Source organism: Gobio gobio, assembly GCF_949357685.1.
Source record: "Gobio gobio genome assembly, chromosome: 19".
Taxonomy (NCBI): domain Eukaryota; kingdom Metazoa; phylum Chordata; class Actinopteri; order Cypriniformes; family Gobionidae; genus Gobio; species Gobio gobio.
The window spans coordinates 37,572,310-37,582,624 of record NC_137112.1 but is presented as its reverse complement, the minus strand read 5'-3'; positions in this window follow the sequence as shown (position 1 = coordinate 37,582,624).

The following is a 10,315-nucleotide window of genomic DNA, read 5'->3' as shown; positions in this document are numbered from 1 at the left end:
ATTTGGCTATAATCGTTCTAAAAATACAAAAGTTAAAGTGCCATTCAGTAGCGATTATAGATCCGCGGTCTTTACTCTTGAGGACTGAACAGGTTCTGCTCGATCATCTTCACTCAAATGTTCTGGGTCTGATTCGGGCTCATATGGGGCGTGACGTTTCCGACAACCGTGCACTGCGGTTAGCGAATCAGAACACACTAGGCCAGCTAACCAATCAGAGCCCACTGCGTATTTTTGAGGGACTGGCTTCATACAACCCGGAAAGCATCAGACCGTTTTACAAGGAGGGACAGAGCAGTGTAGAATAAAGGTCAAATATATGAAAAATAAGGCTTTTTTTTTTAAACGAAGCATGAACACTTGTTACAGTGCACCCCACAAACACAGTCAAGCCTTCAAAAGAATGTGTTTTACCACCCCTTTAAACATTACCTGCACTTTTACAGAAGAAAAGTACATCAACAATTTTTCCATTTCTGCAAAGGCTGGTGTTTAATTTGTTTTATTCTTTTATGAAATGTGTTTATTATAGGAGCCTTTTGGATGATGGGTATGTTTTACTTTAGATCATTTTGTTTTTGAGGCTCTCAAGAATGCATGCAGCTCTCAATTGTAGCCAAAAACATGGGTAATGGTACATCCATATACATAAAGGTATATCGTCATTGATATCGTTATCGCAATAAATACCAGAAAATATTGTGATCAATTTCAAAGTCCATATCGCCCATCCCTAAAGCGTGAAAGAGAACTCGTCTTTCTGTATGTCAGGACATTCATAGACAGCGTGTTCTCCTTTGTCTTGTCATGCTTGAATGGTTTAAAAGCATTTGCATGAATAAGAGCATGGACATATAATGTAACGTTAGCCCAACGATGACAAAAAACAAAAAACCAATGCTGCATTAATTGCGTTAAACATTTTTAACACGTTAAACTGAAAAAATTAATCGCAAGCTTTAACGCATTCGTTTTGACAGCACTAAAAATAGTAAGTAGCATTATAAATACAAATTTCTGTCATGAATCTCTAGATGCTGATAGGTCCTTGACTCAATATATCTATAGGGCACAGCCAATTGACCGTTCGCAAAGACCCGCCCCCTTTAGTTTCTGTTGCTATGTCCGACAAGCCATGCCGCTCTCAAACCACACACACGTTCTCACGTAGAGAAAATACATCGCGGAGCAAAGAGGACACTGACAACACGCCGACAGACAGGACAGAGCAAGTTACTTTTAATATGAAACAAAGTCTCAACTTTCAAATTGTAATTTTTTTTTAAGAAATGTAAACAATAAATAGCGTTTTGTGGCTCTTTAATGTGTTGTGATCGCTGTAGCGCCTCAGTTAAAGCTTCTCGTGAACCGATTATTTCTTCCTTCTAGTTCATTGATAAGCACGAAATAAACATGAATGAATACTAAAAGAAATGTTGTTTCAACCGCGAAAAGACGTCAGTACACACCGTTTTTCCAAGTTCAAGTCCACCGACGTTAATCTACTAACTCTCCTGACTGCTTTGTCGGACAAAACGGCAGATTCTGCGATGTGATTGGTCAGATTGCCTGTCAATCAAAAGTGTGGTGAAGGGTGAATTGGTTCCTACTGTATCAGCAGCCAATGAGCTTGCTGCTCAACTTTCAAATACTTGGTCAGCGTTTGCTCTAGCAGTGTGCTTTCAGAAACCCTCCACCTTCCCCAGCTCCACCTGTATAGATCTGCTACAGGCAGTGGTGGGTAGTAACTGATCTGGATTACTTTAATCAGATTCCAAAAATGTACTTGTGATAGATTATGTTACGTTATAAAATGTTCATTATCAGATTAAAGTTACTTTTTTATGGATCACATGATTACATATTATTCATACAATGGCAGTAAATTATTCATAATTTATTGATTCTTTCCATCACTCTCCTCTGAGCATATTGCACATATTTGGGGAGACTGATGGAAAGATCAAATCTTTTAAATCAATCTTTGAAATTTTTCTTGTGACTATATTCACAATATAGAATGTCATCAGCAGCAATAATCAACAAAGGCAGCGTAGCAGATCTATTCCACCAAAACCAGAGACATATTAACATTTGTCATAATATCCATAACCAATGCCAAATACTCCACCATGACAGAAATGTCTTTATTGTCATTTTTAATATTTGGGTTTTTATTGTCATTTTTAATGCATCTTTGGTCATTTCTTTTAAAAACTCCAATGTGATTCTGAACAGTGTAGTGTATACAGTATACTGTAAATGACTTATGTTATATGATGTTATGTTATAGCTGAACGTAGGAAATAAAATATAAAATTTTTAAGAGAATATGCATATTTTTTGTTATCCCTGTTTTGTTTGTTTTTTCACTTAGTTTATTAAGGTTTTTAATTTGTCTTTCTGTATGACATGGCTCTAGTTAAAGGCACATTTTGTTTCTAAAGCAAAACTTTATGTACAGTCCACAAATCTGGCATGTTCCTCAGGAAATGTTTTCAGTGGTTTTACCCAATTAAAGTGATAGCATCAGAGGACAGAAGTTTGTAAAACATCTGATAAAAGATCAAAGGCTATAGCTTGTTTTTGCAAGGTTTTAGCTAAGAAATTGACAGGTTACCAAAGCAACAGAATAATTAAGAGAATGATCTGAAGCCTCGTAAAACATAACACAGCACAGTTATGTAGGCAGAAGGAACTTTTCTGAAACATCCATAACATCTGTACATATGTCATACATGCACAGCTGTCAGGTATGTTTTTGATGCAGTGCTTGCCAAACTGCTTTGATACATTTCCCACGATGCCCTGATGATTGATGATGAGGTATTTACAGGAAGTGAACAGCCCATTGCACACACTCAGAGGAGAGTGATGAAAAGATACTGTCCATTACAGAACAAAAACAGACCCACATTTAACATTCCAGTTGGTATAGTCAGTTTGATTAAATAATATAAATCATATTCAGTCATATTAAATAATATATACAATATAACTGTTCAACAAGAAGAAACGTATCGTATCACCTCCATATCCAGCATTCACCTGAACTGCCATATCTGACTCTCACCTCATCTGCTCACATCCTGGTTCTGCAAATAAACTCTGCTTTCACCTGCCTCTGTTATCCGTGTCACCTCTGTTTGTAACAGTAATATTCAAGTCCTTGGAACACACAATGTGATTCAATGAACTCCATATAGCACCACAATGTTAGCTTAGTGCAAAGAAGCCATCTGTGATGCATGTAAAATTGTAATACAATATCAAATGTTTCATTATTAAAACGTGCTGTTAAAGTTATTTGACCTGTTATCTGCAGCAGTAATGAAGGATGAATTTTGTGCCAGATCAATATGATTCCAAGTCGGCCATTTACCACTTGACAATAAATCCAACCTCGTCATTTTTGACCTTTAGTGGAAATGAAGGACTTGAAGGTGCACATTCTAAAAGCGCAAGAGGCGGACACAAACACACACACACACACAGGTTTGTTTTGCCAAGGATTGTTTGCCACATAGGCGTAATGGTTTTTATACTGTACTAACTGTACATTCTATCCCTCTACCCTATCCCTAAACCTACCCATCACAGGAAACATTCTGCATTTTTACATTTTTAATAAAACATTGTTTAGAATGTTTTTAAAGCTAATTTAAATATGAGGACATTTGAAACACACACACACACACACACACACACACACACAGAGAGAGAGAGGTTTTTATGTTTTATGGGGACTTATTGACGTAATTTTTATAATGTACAAACTTTTCTCCCCCTACACTAAACCTGTAATGTTGCCAGAATCATAATCATATACTGTTTGTTAATTGGCCAGAGGAGAACTGGCACCCCTAATGAGCCTGGTTTCTCCTAAGGTTTATTTTTCTCCATTATGCACCTGTTGGAGTTTTGGTTCCTTGCCACTGTCACCCTTGGATTGACTTGCTCAGTTGGGGACACTAAATATTCAAATAAATGTTCAACTAAACTACTGATCTGCCTGAATGGTCACTATATGATAATTTAAATGAGCTGATGACATCATTGTTTTCTCCAGAGCGGCTGTACAGCCGAATCAAATTCTGTTGCTGAAACACTGAAGCTGCTTTGAAACAATCGGCATTGTAAAAAGCGCTATATAAATAAATGTGACTTGACTCGACTTAAACCTACCCCTAAACCTATACCCATTACAGAAAACTTTATGCATTCTGTTTTCCTCATGGGGACCAAAAATGTCAACATAATGACAAAATGTACTATAGTATTACTATACTTATGGGGACATTTGACCCTTATAAATAGGGAATACACACACACACACGCACACACACAAACACACACAGATGCGCATAAACAAAGCACTTACTGATGCAATGTGACAAGTCAAAACCCACATATGGGAAAATGTTAAATGCCAAGTTATTTGAAAGCACATAGCGCTTTCAGGTATGACTGCAATTTTCACTTGTTCACTACCCAGCAGCACTAACACAGTATCATTCTGAATAAATACAACCACTCTGGTTTAATCATCATTATTCCTGCTAATCACAATTTATATGATCACAATCAATCACAATAAACACTCACTTGCTGTATAAACGCATACATTCTTGGTGAAAGTGACCCATAAAAAATGTAATCAAGCCCTTTAGCCTGACACACAGACTCTGATCTGCCTGCCCAACCAATGACATGTAAGGGGGGAGTGTGTTGAAAATGATTATTTTTACAATTCTGTTTGGTGCAGCAGAAACTACACAAAATGAGGAAACATTAACAATCCACAAAAAGTCAAAGATGAACAGAACACCTTCAGAAAAAGTGAGCGTTCAGCTCATTCATATTATCTATTCATTCATAACTACTAATAATGTATTTTCTTTTCTTATAGAAATAATTTGCTCAGTTGCAGTCACAGATTTACATGTCTATTAAACTAAATTAAAATTAAATAATGTTTTTATTTCAGTTAACATTATTACAATGACCAAAAATATTTTTTTTATGGCTTTATTTTTAATTAACTTACACATAAACTAAACAAAAACAGTAATGGTTTAGTACGGTGAAGAAAAACAGATTATGTCTTTAACTGCTGCCAAATGGAAAAAAAAAACATATAATAACAGATTGATTATAAGGCAGCAAAGCATGAAACAGTGGGAAAACAACTGATATTTTCCAGTGCAACCATTCTTAAAAGACTTGAATGACCTCCACACCACTTTTTGCTCCCATACATCTATTTTTACTTGATCTTATCCCCTTCCTAGGGGACAGATATGCCTCTGTTATATGTCTCTAAGGAGGGAGCTTATCTCTGATATGTTCTCTATTTTATATCCAAATTTGAACTTGGTGAGAAAATATTTAAATGATAAAGGGAAAAAAACTAATGTTCTGTGTGTTTATAGCATCAGCTATGACCATTAAATATGTGAGCTGGACAAACACTTGCCCGTCTCAATGAAGAGGTCAAGGTTAAGCATGGACCAGTTTGTCCCTGTTGGTAGATGCTGTAACTACACAACTCAGAAAGCAAAAAAACAATATCTTTCTCCCTTCATCCATTACTAGTAGTTGACTGCCTTTTTCTTTTGTTTTTGTTGTCTTTTTAAAAATCCAGATCGCTTGTAGACTATTTGTACACATTAAGTTTTAAAAAAAAAGGGACAATCATGTAATATTAAACTATTTTGTCGGGTAAATACACCATTTTATTCACAAAGTCAAATACACTTGAGTTTCTTCATGTGAAACAAGATCACAAGTCTACAACAACATGATTGCATCCACATTAACTTCAATACAGTTCAAAACGTTTTCTTTTCATCTTGTAGTGTCCTTAAAAGAAAATGCAATCAAAAAGGCATTATGAAGGATTAAGCCACAAAACTGCAATGAAGGAAATAGTTTCTGTATCTGGAAAATACAAAGAATTACTCCCTAAAGGCACCAAAAAAGCCTGTGTTCTTCAGCAACCCCAGCCCACACCTTGTACACAATATGACTAAATAATACAGCAGAGCATCAGTCAATGATCAATGCAACTCTTTTAAAATGACTTTTACTTGCAAAGCAGACAAGGACACAGACTATTTTGTTCACATTTGAAAACAATGAAGTGTTTTCTCCAAACTCAATGCCCCAGGTAACTTTGTAAACATAAAACCAAAGAAAAATATTTATCCGTTCCAAATATTTCGAATAATCACAGTCCCTGTTACCTCATCAGAACGGCAAGTCACCATGAAAAATATCTATATATTTATCCAAATATTTCAAATAAAACAAAATAAATACATATTGAGTATATTACATACAATTTGTTCATTCCTTCACATTAAAATGGGATTGCCTCTCCAGTGGCGCCTGCAGGCGTACGGCTATATGGACTGTGCAAGTGGTTTGACTGTCTAGCAAAACTTTTCTCTGCTAATATTTCAGCAGTTATTATTATGTGTCACATATTTCCGTTGACTGAACCAGCGATGCCAATCAGTTGAATTTATCATTAAAGTCAGCTCTTCATTTTCAGTGAAATGCATTAGTTTGGATCGCTCTTGTGCTGAATCATCTAAAGCGGTCTTTCAGTCAATAAAACAGACAGCTTTGAGATACTTAAGATCACAGAGAACAAACAGAGCTGGATGAACTGGATATTCTAACCTGATCTTGTGAGAAAATTTCATTATTTAAAAATTAAAATTAGCCCACCCTCAAGTCATCCTATGTGTAAATGACATTCTTCTTTCAGATGAATACAATCAGTTTAAAAAAGTCCTGGCTCTTCCAAGGTTTATAATGGCAGTGAATTGTTGCTTCGTTTTTGAAGTCCATAAAAGTGCATCTATCCATCATATAACTGCTCCACATGGCTCGGGGTGTTAATAAAGGCCTTCTGAAGCCACCATATCGCCTTCCGTATTCAACTTACGGAAAAAGTGTAGTGCCTCTCGCAGTTCAAAATGCTTTCTGACGACATTGCACACCACCAGTTACGTTTTTGTACCGATCTGCCGGAAGCTATATATTTTACTTTATAAAGTTTTAAATATGGACATTTTTCATACACAAACGCATTTCTTCATTTCAGAAGGCCTTTATTAAAGGTACCATGGCATGGATTTTTTAAATTATTTTATAATGTTTCCTAAGGTTTACTTATATTGTTGGTATGGTTTTTACATAAAAAAAATTATAATTTAGAAATAAAAAGCATTTTTTCTATACTGATATTAGCCCTCTGGCTTGAATGCTCTGTTTCAAGGGGCGTGTCTGATGTGAGACTTCAGTGAAAACGGCCACTGCTGTGATTGGCTGACATCTTTGCATTTGAAATGAGTATTAGATTATGTGGCGGAGGGGGCGTGGTTTAGCGAGGTCTGCAGGCGCTGCCAGAGAGAGAGACGGACTGCATGTGGACCAGAGAGACGGAGAGCTGGATAAAGATTGCTGAGAAAGTTATATTGTACTGAGTTGTTGTGAGCGCGAGTTTATTTTGTTTGTGTCTGAGAGTTCTGAATAAACACGAGTTCCAGTCACGCGACCCTGTCTTCTTCCTCCTTATTCTACGAACTTTGTAACATGTGGAACCCCTCTTGAATACTTTTACTACGTTCTTTTTCCATCACAGCCGTCGAGATGAACGAATCGTGAAAGTGTTGATTATAGCATTATTTTTAGATCTTTCCCCATCACATGAAAGGCTTGAGCATTGAGTAGACAGACAGTCTGTTGATCGCGTGAATGCAGTGATCTCGTCATTGCAGTGCGTTTTCTCTCACTAAATGCTTTCACTACAACAAACAGCAAACACGACAGCGATATGAATACAGTAAGAGCTTTGTTGTGCAGTATAACAGCATCATTCATTATAACGGCAGTTTGGGCAAGTGTGCAGATACACTCGTGACATGTGATTGACAGATCCGAACATTATAAAGAAAGTGTTCTTTGATCGCTTTCGGTAGTTTAATCATTTAAATAACGGATTTGTTTCATGCTACTAACAGAAACGATGTGAAGTTGATCGTTTTAGTCACTGGCTTGATTCACTGATGCATTACGCTTAGGGCATCAAGACGGCACTGGGACTGACAGTATTAAACGATTTAGAAAGAAATTCTGCTTGAACTTGAATGATTAGCTACACATCAGAAATCACTGATCACAGATCAGGCATTAATGAACACTGTTACTTACTGTTTGTGGCGGTGATGTCGAATCCATTTCATAAAAGTCTGTTTGTAAAGCCTGTGCTGACATCGCGACTGATAAACAGAATCCTTTTTCTCCAAATTCTCTGGGCGGGCAAAGCAGAGGAAGGGGAGGTAACCATTCCCCGTATGACGACATACAGGGAAGATTCCAGATCGGCTCGTCTGAGCTCTCATTTTCTCAAAGGCAGAGCAGGACAGCCAGAACTCGGTTTACACCTATCAAAATTTCTAGCCACTTGGGGACCATATACAGGCTAGGGGAACTCATATTAATGTTAAAAAGCCTCATAAAATGAAAATTGCATGCCATGGGACCTTTAAAAACTTTTAAAAATGGGATTCAAAGTGCATGTTTTTGAAAATGATACCGCTTATTGTCTATTATTTGTGAAAACTGCGACGTCATGCACATGCGTATTATGTGTTCAATCTATAGGTGCGTAGTGTTTCTTTACAAAGAGACATCGCCAACTACTGGCCTGACAGCATAATACAGCGCTTTTAGTCGCTTTCGCGGATCCGTGTTAACGTTGCGGTCTGTATGCGGAAAACACAAAGGAAAAACATCACGTTTTTAGTACATCACTGTGATGTAAACATACACTAAGGCCTATTTCACACTGGACATGTATGCAGAGCATAAGCAGTGCATTTTTATTTAGCGCCCATGTTAACAGAAATGAGCAGAGTATCGGTCACAAATTTTTTTTTGCTGCGCCACTCACGCTTAATTAAAACCACAGTGCTTTGTTCTTGTTCAAAATGCACCTGGGTTAACAAGAAGAATATCAAATTCATATAAAAATAAAGTTATATAAGTAAGGTGTGTGTTTTACCATATGACTTTCAGCACTGGGAATTTTTTTAAATTATTTTTTATTATAATAATAAAAATAAAGGAATTGAATAATTAAAGGGTTGAAAGGGATTTAAGGGAATAAATAAATAAGAATGGTAAAATAAGTTCTAGTTGTAGTAGGCTAATGAAGTAATCAATTTAAACTATTTGCAGATAATATTTTATTTTAAAATGTGCACAAATTCACTCTTATTTGTATGTCTAATATGTAGAAAATGCAGAGGTTTTTTGCCTCATAACATTCATTTTGCATTTTTTTCAATCCAAAACGGCGAAATTTCATAAAAAGTTGAGTACTTTGCATCACAAGATAGTCTATTACTGTCGGGAGCTGAACATTTCTATCATAAAACAGTCTAATACTAGCATCTAACATCTTTCCACGAAATCTCGTTGCATTGTGACAGTTTAACAGTAAGACCCGCCTTCTTTGATCTGATTGGCCATCTCGATCATTTTGACATTGACGAGCGCTGTTAGACCACTGAGGTAGAGCAGCCAAAAAAATGAATCTGCCTAAAAATGTAACTTTTAAAAAATGTTGTCATACTAAAAAAAAATCTGCTTTACTCATTCTACACTAAAAGGATAAGACACATAAAATGAGAAAATATGAGTTACATTATTTAAAAAAAAAAACAGATTCATAGCTCAGGCAAAATCATTGACTCTGGCCCCCCAAGATAACTTTTATCATATATACAGCCTGTTACATTCATATATAATATGTGTGCGAGGGGAACACATCACAGCAGTTTGCTGCACGTCATAAATCAAAACATGTTTTAGCAATTGCAGTACACGAGTAGGTGCCAGTGTAGGTGCCATAATTACAGTAACGATTATGAACCATAAAAAGCCTTCATGTGCTTGTAAAACTTGTAATTACAAGTTATTGCTGAGAGCTACGACTTGTACCACCTGACCACTGCAGATTTAAGGTGTTTGAGTGTGAAGCGGACCTGTGCAGACCGATCGGTGTATGACATCAAAGTAGTGTAGGAGCGATTTGAAAGCATACAGAGCTAAATTTACAGTAATTATCACAAGCAACACGTGCTGCTTCCACTCTACATGCGAATACCTTCTGTGCTGCTTCTGCTCTGTACAAAACCGAAAAGTTGTTTTTGTGTTCACCTGCGTTGTTTTCCAGTTGTTATCTTATGTGAACATGCACTAGATGGATGTATTTGACTATTTTGTTGCTTTTTGCCAT